The following is a 13,455-nucleotide window of genomic DNA, read 5'->3' on the forward strand; positions in this document are numbered from 1 at the left end:
TATGTTAGAATATTTTTGTATGTAAAAATAATGCTTGCAGATATAGAGGGGGGCGCCAAAACTGCACCAAAAAATTAAAAATTAAAAAAAATTAACAAAAAAATAATAATTTAAAAAAATTATATATATATTTTTTTTTTTATTATTTTGGCGCCCCCCTCTGGGTGGCGCCCTAGGCAACCGCCTATATCGCCTGTAGGAAGCTCCGCCCCCTACCCACAGCCGTAAAAGAATGTGAATCCCTACCCACATTGAAAACCGCTCTAAAGAAGCACCTACAGGAGGCCGCAATTCGAAACTGGCCCCGGTAAATGTCCAACCCCCCCCACCCACCCAACCCCACCAATGTATAGTTTCCTCCCCCTCAAATGTATATATTCTCTTTTAGAAACTCTGTCTGTAAATAAACAGTACTGTATATTTGTATATCTTGTATGTCATAAATGTCTGGATGTAACAAAGGCGCTAAAAACAAAATTGCAAACATCTCAAAACAAACTGGTCAGACTACTGCTTGACCTTACTCCTAGAACCCACCTCACCCCTGCCCACTTTGACAACCTAGGATGGCTTAGAGTAGACGACAGAGTACAGCAACTTGCAATGGGCCTGGTCTACAAGATACACTACACGACCAAGGTACCCATGTACATGACAAAATACTTCCCAAAGGTCAGTGAATACCACGATCACAACACCAGAGGGAGCTCCACAAATCATGTTAAACCCAGATACGGCTCAAACAAGGGACTAAACACGTTTCGCAATTATGCCACATCAATGTGGAACGCCCTACCCAAAGCTGTAAAGGAATGTGAATCACTACCCACTTTCAAAAACACTCTCAAAGAACACCTACGGGAGACTGCAATTCGAAACTGGCCCCTGTAAATGTCCTAACACAGTGGTGCCCAACCAGTCGATTGCGATCGACCGGTAGATCGTGGCGGACTGGGACACAAATTCAGCCCGGGACATTCAGACGCACCAGCCCACACACCGGCCCACGCACCGGCCCACGCACCGGCCCCGAAACCGGCCCACACAACGGCCGTTATGAAACACTTGTCCAGTATTAAACAACCCAAGGCTGTGGCTAAGGAGTCAACATCAGGGAGACCAAATCTACACACCGCCCCTAGATGTGCACTCATGCACAGTGCACACACACACACACACACACACAGAGACACACACATACATATACCGTTACTTCCTGTCATTGGCATATGTTTTTTTTTTTTTACTAACATCTTAGTGCCTCATTAGCCTAGGGATTAAGGATACATGAAGTATTAACTACACCATAATAATATTGAGGTTTTGATCCATAGAAAAGGTCTGTGCTACACAATTTCAGTTAGATTGGATTTATTGTCCTTTAATTTGGCACTCATGACATTAGTTGCTTGCCGTTTAATCAACATCGAAAGACCCCCCACTTCCTCCCAGACACCCATTCCAAGAGCTTGTTTTCTCTCTCTCTCTCTCTCTCTCTCTCTCTCTCTCTCTCTCTCTCTCTCTCTCTCTCTCTCTCTCTCTCTCTCTCTCTCTCTCTCTCTCTCTCTCTCTCTCTGTGTATGTGTCTCTCTGTGTGTGTGTGTGTGTGTGTGTCTCTCTCTCTCTGTGTCTCTCCCTCTCTCTGTGTGTCTCTCTCTGTGTCTCTCTCTCTGTGTCTCTCTCTCTCTTTCTCTCTCTGTCTGTCTGTCTGTCTGGACTGGGCTCTCTCTCTCCCCTCAGGGTCAGCTGTGCTGGACTGGGCGCTCTCTCTCCCCTCAGGGTCAGCTGTGCTGGACTGGGCGCTCTCTCTTTCCTCAGAGTCAACTGCATAAGAAGAACATCAGCAATCAATAATAATGGCTTGAATTCATACAGCGTTTTTCAGCCTTTTGAAAACACCCAAAGTAGTAGTAGTAGTAGTAGTAGTAGTAGTAGTAGTAGTAGTAGTAGTAGTAGTAGTAGTAGTAGTAGTAGTAGTAGTAGTAGTAGTAGTAGTAGTAGTTTATTCAGTCATCATCTCACACAATACAATATACACCATCATTTAACAATATTTGATTTTACAGTGACTGAGAAGGTACAGACTGAAGCAATGCTTATATAGCCTATGCCTGTCCTATATTCTTAACACAAATTAAAAATTAAGACTCCAAAACAGTATTCTAAAAGAAAATAGCAAAAGAAAAACAGTATTATTCACCCTTGTAGTTTTCAAAAATAGCTTTACAAACCATTTTCTTAAAAACCAAAAGCGAATTACTCATTCTAAACTGTATATCAGCATTGTTCCACAAAGCGCTTCACAGAAACCATCAAGCATTAACACTCACACAGTCATACGCTACTGGTGGTCGTGAGCAGCATCAGCAAACACAGCTTCCCTGTGGCAGACTGACGGAATCATGTCTGCTATTCAGCGCCAACCACCATCAACAACCTTCATAAATACATTCAACATTAATGGAATAGGCTAACTACCAACTTAGCTGTAGCAGTTAGCTGTTATATGCAATCACATTTGTTTAACTACGGGGTAGTAGTTGACCTAGTTGTTAGCTTAAGCTAGTTAGCTGTGGTTATCTACAAACATGTAGATGAGACTAATCGAGAACATGGCTAACTGTTGGGAATTCTAAGGTACATCTTATTTAAGCATGTAAAATGGCAACTAATCAATTCAATCAATTAGATTACCAATATTATATCAACATGAAAATTTGAAAGGGAACATAATAGTATTTTATTTGAGTATTTACTATTATAATATTAGTAGCCAATTAATTTGCAGCCCGTCCTAGGTTCTGATTGGCTCTCTAGGTTAGCACTTTAGCTTCTGATGCTGTGGTGGGCACTAGTCCTAACATTGCTAACTAAACTTTTAGTCAGAGAAAAAACTTCACGAGTCACGACTATTTACGTCCACGTGCTGTAAGGAATCAGGAATACGGAAAGCACATTGTCTTGTAATAGAATGACTGAAATCACTGCAAGAACTAGTATAGGCTAGCTAGCCCTCATGAACCGGCACACACCAACAGTAGAATATGCACTAGGCTACTGCACGCACCTGTCCTTCCACTTGAACTTCATCATCATTAGCAGCAGCAGCTACTCTAACGCCAGCCCTTCCTCTACTAAACATGTCTGTAATTTTAGAACATTGTTCTGCGTCTTTTACTAGCAATTCTAGCTTTTTCAGCTCCACCCTTTCTTTTTTTGCATTCTCCATTTCTGCGCTTCTAGGCCTACTCGCGGTTGGGAGGAAACGTGAATCTCATTCACTGATGTCTCATGTCTCATTCAAGACTGGCTAACAAAAGCATGTCTTTCACTTAACACCAAGAAAACAGTGTGTATGATGTTCACAAAGTCACCAGTAGAGGTCACTCACTCTAATGTGTTTCTGGGAGGGGCGGAGCTGGACATTGTACATTAATTCAAGTATCTTGGGGTCACATTGGACTCTACATTGACCTTCAAAAAGTAATGTGAAGAAAGTGACAAACACAGTCAAGTTTAACATCGAAAACTTCAGGCAGATCAGGCCCTGCCTGCCAGTTAATGCTGCAAGGATGTTTCTGCATTCAATGATTTTATCACACATCGAGTACTGTTTTATCAACTGGTCTCTTTCATATGTCACTACTCTTACACCAATAGAATTACTCTACAAAAAAGCCATAAAAGTATTTGATAGGAAACCAATTTCATTTCATCACTGTAATGTTTTAGAAAAACATAACATGCTAAGTTTCGAGAATTTCCAAGTTTTCAAATATACTTGCTTCATGTACAAGGTTCTGCATGGACTTGCCCCTCCCCCATTGAATGAGTTCATCCAACAGAAAGCAGACACTGGCATTACCACCAGGGCCATCAGTAGAAAAAACTGTGTTCTCTGTTAAAAGTGGTAACTACTGGAATAGCCTACCAGTTGTGATTAGAGAGTGCCCTACATACTCCATGTTCAAGACCCATCTTAAACTGCATCTTAAGCAAACCAGAACTGTGATCATTTTTAATCTGATTTAGTTTATGCAACTTGTTTATTGATTTATTGCCGGCCCACACACTGGCCCACACACCGGCCCACATAATGGCCCACACACCGGCCCACATACGGCCCACACACTGGCCCACACACTACACCGGCCCACACACTACACCGGCCCACACACCGGCCCACACACTGGCCCACACACTGGCCCACACACCGGTACACACACTGGCCCACATTAGTGGCCCATACACCGACTCACACACCGGCCCACACACCGGCCCACACACTGGCCCACATTAGTGGCCCACACACCGACTCACACACTGGCCCACACACCGACTCACACACCGGCCCACACACCGGCCCACAGACTGGCCCACATACTGGCCCACACACCGGCCCACACACCGACCCACATACTGGCCCACACACCGGCACACACACTGGCCCACATTAGTGGCCCACACACCGACTCACACACTGGCCCACACACCGGCCCACAGACTGGCCCACATACTGGCCCACACACCGGCACACACACTGGCCCACATTAGTGGCCCACACACCGACTCACACACTGGCCCACACACCGGCCCACAGACTGGCCCACATACTGGCCCACACACCGGCCCACACACCGGCACACACACTGGCCCACATTAGTGGCCCACACACCGACTCACACACTGGCCCACAGACTGGCCCACATACTGGCCCACACACCGGCCCACACACCGGCACACACACTGGCCCACATTAGTGGCCCACACACCGACTCACACACTGGCCCACACACCGGCCCACAGACTGGCCCACATACTGGCCCACACACCGGCCCACACACCGTCCCACATACTGGCCCACACACCGGCCCACACACTGGCCCACATTAGTGGCCCACACACCGACTCACACACTGGCCCACACACTGGCCCACACACTGGCCCACACACCGGCCCACATTAGTGGCCCACACACTGGCCCACACACTGGCCCAAAAAAAAAAAAAAAAAAAAAAAGTATACATTTTTTTTTTTTTTGGACCAGCCCACTTTGGTTCCGGCCCATCGGGATTCGTCCCGAACGTCCCGATGGCCAGTCCGCCACTATCATCATCGTGCGCTGGTTTCAAGTAGACCGCGAGATTATTTTGGAAAATCATTTAATTTTATTTGATTTGGAGGGGAGGACAAAAAACGTTCGAGCAGGCCTGTGTATATAACAGGCAGTCAGGCAGCCTGAGCCGGCTTGTTCAAGATGGATTTCGGTTTGCCTCGACTAGTAGACGAGAGTAGCCGAGTGAAGCCGGGGGAGGAGTTAAGAGGGCGGACACTGCCGATTTCACGAGAGCCCCTCGCCTAGTCTCGCGCGGCAGATACGCTTCACGTCACCACACACACATTACACACCTGTCCAGCTCATTATAATGCGATGGCCGTGTGCAAAATTAGATCAGATTCAAATGTACAGCACACCATATACTGCTACAGTGGAATATACTATTCATATACCATAATGTATACCATCTTGTTGCGCGCTCCTGGCCGCACGCACACACAACACACTGCTGTATGTGTGTGTGTGTGTGTGTGTGTCTGACAGCTTGAAGTTTATCATGATGATATGATGATAAGTTGATAACGCATAACATAATAAAGTCTTCAATCAATCAAACGTCTCATAACTCCCTGGCTGTCACATGGCTGGTGACTGACAACTTTTCTGAGCCAATAGGCGCTTTGCGCGACCGTAGCAAGTCGCTTCCCAGCCGGGAGCAGCCGGCTGAGAGGTACTGTGGAGCCTCGCTCTGAATGCTGCGCGCGGCTCGCTCCCGCGGGAGTTCCGCGCCTCGCCTCGTCAGGTTTTCAGAGCAAATCGGACAACATTCTAACCGTCATGCAACGCGCTTGGCGAGGCCGTAGTAAAACCTGCGCAGATCTGCGTCCGCCTATCCCATCTTGAACAAGCCTGGTCCGTCTACATTCCGTACATTCCGGACAGCGAGCTTCACCCATAGGGATGCAAATTGGTGCCTTTGTTTTCATGGAGTGGCATGAGTGGGGGTCGGGCCCATCACCTGGCAGGTACAGTATAAAAAATGTGGCTCTGAGACCAGCCTTGAGTCACTCGAAACTTTTCAATTCATCATATATATTACTACTATATATATATATACTAATACTAGCCGAGAGTAGGACAAATTTGGGCTGGTAGCTCTCGGCTAGGTGGCAAATAAAAAAGTAGATCTTGGTTCAAAAAAGGTTGGGCACCCCTAGGACCTAACACAACCCCCTCCAATGTACAGTAAATTACCAAGTATGGTCTTGTCAATATTCCAATGTACAGTTTTGCTTGTACAGTTGTACAGCATCCCCTTAACAATTGTATGTATTGAGCTGTACTGTAGTACTGTACCCTTTCTGCAATCTATCAATGTCAATGATCATTTTGGGTAGGTTTCTTATACAGAATTCTATGATTTATCACCATGTTAACATAAAATAAAGCAACATTTTGACAATGGTCAGGAGTAAAGTGAAATATGTGTGTTGCTTAGTAAACGGACTAAAACATGTAGACAGGTAATGCATTTGCGTCGATTTCAGCGCTTTTATTTTGAAGGCAAACCTCCACAGGAAGTCTTATTTTTGTTTACGTAAACTATCTTGACACCAGCTGGATGTTTTACATCGCTGCAGCACAAACACTTCCTGTGTCGCCGTGAGGATGGTTATTCACAATAAAAGAAAGACATTCGCATCGAAACGGGATATGTGATCGATATCTGACGCAATGTAGTCTCTCTCTTTCGGGAGGCGTGGCTATCACGCAATATCCAATGAAAATCCTTGCGCATTATTCGTATGTAACATTGAAGTCCTACGTTCAAAGCCTAATGCTATGTTCCGTCGATACTCATCGACTCGTAAAGTCGACCGACGTTGCTCTCGAATGACCGACCAAATGGTAAATACCCGTGGTAAACAAGTGATAAATACCTGTGGTAAACTACCAAATGGTAAATACCCGTGGTAAACTACCAAGTGATAAATACCTGTGGTAAACTACCAAGTGATAAATACCAGTGGTAAACTACCAAGTGATAAATACCCGACCAAGTGATAAATACCAGTGGTAAACTACCAAGTGATAAATACCCGTGGTAAACTACCAAGTGATAAATACCAGTGGTAAACTACCAAGTGATAAATACCCGTGGTAAACTACCAAGTGATAAATACCAGTGGTAAACTACCAAGTGATAAATACCAGCAGTAAACTACCAAGTGATAAATACCAGTGATAAACTACCAAGTGATAAATACCAGTGATAAACTACCAAGTGATAAATACCAGTGATAAACTACCAAGTGATAAATACCCATGGTAAACTACCAAGTGATAAATACCAGTGGTAAACTACCAAGTGATAAATACCAGTGGTAAACAGGGGTGCAGTCGTAATATCAGAACTGCCTGTACGCTGTTTAAATGACGCCACGTGCACGCTCCTGCGCGCGCATGCGCATACATGTTCCCTCGCGTGCGCACGGAACAGATGATTATTATGCATAAATAGTAGGAAACATGTTTGTATAGGAAATTACTAGTTTTAGTTTAGTTTTTGTAAATATTGCCTTGAAATAGAGAAGCTGAAAAAGGTAGCAGGATGTAGCCTTCAATATATAAAGAAATTATATTGTCAACAGATATGGTTGCAGTTACAATTTCTTTAATTGAATTAACTTAAACTAGAAGAGTAAATACAAACTAAATTAACAATGTAACTTACAGTTTACAGTTTCCTTCTGAAGCACAACGAAATGTCTCATACTTCCAGTCGGGACCATTTGGTTCCACAGCTCAAGCAAACCCCCACCAATTGGTACAGGGCTTGTATTTTGGTTTTGCACTTCTCTTTCTTTGTTATGCTATTGGTATCCTATTATTATGCAAAGACTAGGTAATGGATAAGTGCCGGGTACTTGGTACGAGTCGAGTGAAAGTTGTGAACGCATTTTTGTGCGCACGCGCATGCACATCTGTGCGCGTACTTCTGCTCAGAAAACTGCTGGGTCGGCGTGGTAAACCACTGGTGGTAAACTACCAAGTGGTAAATACCAGTGGTAAACTACCAAGTGATAAATACCAGTGGTAAACTACCAAGTGGTAAATACCAGTGGTAAACTACCAAGTGGTAAATACCAGTGATAAACTACCAAGTGGTAAATACCAGTGGTAAACTACCAAGTGATAAATACCAGTGATAAACTACCAAGTGGTAAATACCAGTGATAAACTACCAAGTGGTAAATACCAGTGGTAAACTACCAAGTGATAAATACCAGTGATAAACTACCAAGTGGTAAATACCAGTGGTAAACTACCAAGTGATAAATACCAGTGATAAACTACCAAGTGGTAAATACCAGTGGTAAACTACCAAGTGATAAATACCAGTGGTAAACTACCAAGTGGTAAATACCAGTGGTAAACTACCAAGTGATAAATACCAGTGGTAAACTACCAAGTGGTAAATACCAGTGGTAAACTACCAAGTGATAAATACCAGTGGTAAACTACCAAGTGGTAAATACCAGTGGTAAACTACCAAGTGGTAAATACCAGTGGTAAACTACCAAGTGGTAAATACCAGTGGTAAACTACCAAGTGATAAATACCAGTGGTAAACTACCAAGTGGTAAATACCAGTGGTAAACTACCAAGTGGTAAATACCAGTGGTAAACTACCAAGTGGTAAATACCAGTGATAAACTACCAAGTGGTAAATACCAGTGGTAAACTACCAAGTGATAAATACCAGTGGTAAACTACCAAGTGGTAAATACCAGTGGTAAACTACCAAGTGATAAATACCAGTGGTAAACTACCAAGTGGTAAATACCAGTGGTAAACTACCAAGTGATAAATACCAGTGGTAAACTACCAAGTGGTAAATACCAGTGGTAAACTACCAAGTGGTAAATACCAGTGGTAAACTACCAAGTGATAAATACCAGTGGTAAACTACCAAGTGGTAAATACCAGTGGTAAACTACCAAGTGATAAATACCAGTGGTAAACTACCAAGTGATAAATACCAGTGGTAAAGGTAAACTACCAAGTGATAAATACCAGTGGTAAACTACCAAGTGGTAAATACCAGTGGTAAACTACCAAGTGATAAATACCAGCGGTAAACTACCAAGTGATAAATACCAGTGGTAAACTACCAAGTGGTAAATACCAGTGATAAACTACCAAATGGTAAATAAATACCTGTGGTAAACTACCAAATGGTAAAATACCTACCAGGTGATAAATACCAGTGGCTCCTGTCCTTGTTACCCGCGTCCACGAGTTGTGACGATCCTCCGACCCTTCACCGTTTGTGTGGCGCAAATATACTTTATTATGAATAGTATCATAGAGTATCATGAGAAACATCTTCAGAAAAAAATCAGGATGACATTCTGGGATTCCTAAAAGAATCGCTCAAACAACCTGCATCAAGAAATTACAAACTTAAATAATCGGTCTGAATCTGAATGAAATCACCTCGTATATTTTTACCATTGGTCACATGATGCCCAAAAAAACATTCCCGACTCGGCGGGCAGCGCCTGAACGCACCATAATGAAGGTTCAGGAATACCACGCAGCGCTACGTCGTGCGGGCGGAGCGAGCGAGAGAGAGAGAGCGAGCGGGGCAGACTCTCCGATCGTGTTGAATAATAACGTTCTAAAACAGGCCTATACATTAAAAACCCAATTCCAATGCCATCAGCTGTGCAACGATGTGATTGAACAAGACGCCGACGTCCATCTGGTCGGAGCGTCAGGTTTGTGTGTCTTATTAAATCTCGGTGTGTTGTTCTGTTGCCGGAGGTGGTGTCGTCTGGTACATTCAGAGGCCTTCAGAGACCCAGGGTTCTGCGGCCCGGGGCCTGTTGGGCTTTATCTCTTTGCACTGATTTGTATTGATGTAAATGCAATTAATGCATCAAAATACCCTGCATCGCTTATCTTTATTATTGTTTGTATTGCACGCAATGCGTGGCGTGGAGTGATTGCGCGTGTGTGTGTGTGTACTGTATTATGTGTGTGTGTGTGTTGGTGGGCAGAAGGGGGGGGGGGGGGCTGGGTCACTGCGGTCATGTGATATCGGACGAATCAGCGTCTGACCCGGAAATGGGACGTGAACATTGTTTTTGGTACAGTATACATAATAATAACATACACTTTTATCTGTGTAGCACCTTTCATACGAGAACTGCAGCCCAAAGTGCTTCACATCATCAGTAAAATAGACATGATAACATAACATGTAGTAGAAAACAATATCATCGAGTTGTGACACAGTAATGGCCAGATAAGATAAGATATTCCTTTTATTGATCCCCTTGGGGGAAATTCAGGAAAGCCATTCTGTTTCTCTTGGAAAACGTGCTAATGTTATCTCACCAGTTATAGACCTGGTATGGTATAGTGTGGTTCCACCTGTGATCCCCCCCCCACACACACACACACACTTGTAGATACATACAACATACAAAACTACAAGTATTACAGCCAAGCTGTATTGTATAACGTATTACGGAGGTATAGATCATTTTATTTTTGTTACGAGTTTGACCGATACTGGGGCAGACGCCGAGAGTAAAATATTCCGATATCGATATATTGGCCAATATTCTTTATATATATATATATATTTTTTTTGTAAATGTAATCCCACATTTGACTTAATGTGTGAGCCATTAACTGAATTATATTTGAGCAGGAATCAAACATTTGCATTGCATGTTATATTCTATCTTAAATAGCATAGTCTTCACTAATAGAATAGAAATACTTTATTCATTCCAATGAAAATGTGGCACTATACAAATCGCTCACAGTAAACGGTAAACATTGAGGTAGACAAAAACAAAAGTCACGAATAAGAATAAATATAAGCCTAAGAATAAAATACGGTCTGGGGTATACATTTCCTATGTTACATTCTAATATAAAATATACAGTAAAAATATACAGAAATATACAGTGTAAATTGTAAAGGTCCAGGAAGATAGTACTCAGATTCAGATTCAGATTACTTTATTCACCATATTGTACAGGTACAAATGGAACGTGATTTGACATTTCAGTGCATGATTTTTCACAAATAGGAACAACATAATAATAATAATGATAAATAAAGAAGTGCAAAACAGGACACAACAGTGAGACAACAATAAGACAGTAAAGTGCAGTGGTAGGGGACATGGATACAGTGCAGCACAGTTCAAGTCCAGAGGGCCAGCCCTAGCAGCTCGCCATAGAGGGGGGGGGGAGCAGGGGGACACCTGACTCGTTTACCAGGCGAGCTGCTGAGGGGAAGAAGCTGAGTCTGTGGCGGGACTTTAATTAATGTCTTGGGCAGCCGTAGCCGCCTGCCGTGGCACCCTGTGCTCAGTGATGCAGTGAGGCACAGGCACAGGGATGCATTATAAAGTCTGATGGCTGTCGGAATGAAGGACTTCCTGTGCCGTTCAGTGGTACATCTTGGGAGTCTTAGGGTGTGTTCACATCTGAAAGTCCAGGGATAGTCCGGACTTTCTAATTTGTTTACAAATTAGATCCGCACCAAATGTGAAAATGATACATTGTTTAATTTTGGTCTGCGTTCACACTACCCTGTTTGGTGCGGATCTAATTTGTAAACAAAGGACATGCTGTCGCATCTATTGGACTAGTCTATAGCACTCACAAACGTAATCAGTTGCCGGCAGCGTAATGAGAGAGATACTATTATGAGCACGGGCCGGCGCTAGTCGACTAGAGAGGAGAGGAGAGGAGAGGAGAGGAGAGGAGAGAGGAGAGAGAGAGAGAGAGAGAGAGAGAGAGGGAGAGAGAGGGAGAGAGAGGGAGAGAGAGGGAGAGAGGGAGAGAGAGAGAGAGAGAGAGAGAGAGGGAGAGAGGGAGAGAGGGAGAGGGAGAGAGGGAGAGAGAGAGAGAGAGAGAGAGAGAGAGGGAGAGAGGGAGAGAGGGAGAGAGGGAGAGGGAGAGAGGGAGAGAGAGAGAGACCTTTCCTTCCTGCGTAAGCTTTTTTTTTCTTTATCTGAGAGAATGTCCGCGCAGGAGAAAGTTTGGGGGTCCGCGCGCGGCGCGAGTCTAGAGTAGAGAGAGAGAGAGGAAGAGAGAGACTGCGTCTAGAGAGGAGAGAGAGCGAGGGAGGAAGAGAGAGACTGTCCGCGTGCGGCGCCAGTCTAGAGAGGAGTAGGCTACTTTGCTTCCTGGATTAGGTACTATAGTTCGATTGAAACGAACCGAGTCCCAACTTTTCAAGAGGACCATGGTTCGGTTGTTTGGTCCTCATTATAGTTCGGTTTGCGTTCATACCTGTACAAACCAAACGGACTATCGATCTAAAGGGACCATGGTCCACTTAAAGGGACCATGGTCCACTTAAAGTGGACCAAACAGAGTAGGTGTGAACGCGCCCTTAGTCTAACACTGAACGTTCTAGACTTTTGGTTTAATGATGCATTTATCTTTATATTTAGCTAATAGGTAGGTCAATTTAAAAAAGCTACGTAATGAGTGAAGTCACTGGCAAAACGTCTGATGTCCTCTACTAACTTTAAACCACATGTTCTCTGCTAACTTTAAACCATGTGTTCTCTACTCTTATCAAGCTAGACGTCTGATGTCCGCTCTACTAACTTTAAACCATGTGTTCTCTACTCTTATCAAGCTAGACGTCTGATGTCCTCTCTACTAACTTTAAACCATGTGTTCTCTACTCTTATCAAGCTAGACATCTGATGTCCGCTCTACTAACTTTAAACCATGTGTTCTCTACTCTTATCAAGCTAGACGTCTGATGTCCTCTCTACTAACTTTAAACCATGTGTTCTCTACTCTTATCAAGCTAGACGTCTGATGTCCTCTCTACTAACTTTAAACCACGTGTTCTCTACTGGGGGAGCTGCCAGGGGTGCCTTGAGATTAAACCTTTATTTTTTTTATTATTCTTTTTAAGTGCTATCTGTTGCAGCTGCACTGTTTTCCATGAAAATACCATATTTGGATAAGTTTGACCATTTCTCAAAATCTGAAAATCATTATTTAATAAAACACAGAAAAGGATCACCAAGTTACTCTGGATAAAAAAAAAACTTTACAGACAACATTGAGACAAAGCTTCCTGACACATCTCCATCCAAACTCTTGGAAGAACTCATTGAAATCTCATCTGATACCACCTGGAGAGCTAGTTTCAGAGTGTGGTGCTGAGTACCAAGTATTTCATGATGCAGCAGTTACAGTGTTGATACCATTCAGCACCACATATCTGTGTGAAGCTGGCTTTTCATCCATGACAGCTCTGAAAACAAAATATAGGGCCAAGTTGAGCCTTGAGGATGACATGCGTGTTGCCTTGTCAAATATCTCCCCACGTATTGACC

At 43.5% G+C, this 13,455-nt stretch overlaps 1 protein-coding gene across 1 annotated transcript in view; it reads left to right on the forward strand.

Annotated features, from left to right (window-relative positions):
• The first annotated feature begins 9,705 nt into the window (after positions 1–9,705).
• Positions 9,706–13,455, forward strand: part of znf518b (zinc finger protein 518B) — a 58,299-nt gene continuing 54,549 nt past the window's right edge. Inside the window, exon 1 of the mRNA XM_084331732.1 lies at positions 9,706–9,843. The gene's annotated coding sequence lies outside the window, so the exon portion shown is untranslated. The remainder of the gene's footprint in view (positions 9,844–13,455) is intronic.

This window comes from Notolepis coatsorum (assembly GCF_963971535.1).
Source record: "Notolepis coatsorum genome assembly, chromosome: 16".
NCBI lineage: Eukaryota > Metazoa > Chordata > Actinopteri > Aulopiformes > Paralepididae > Notolepis > Notolepis coatsorum.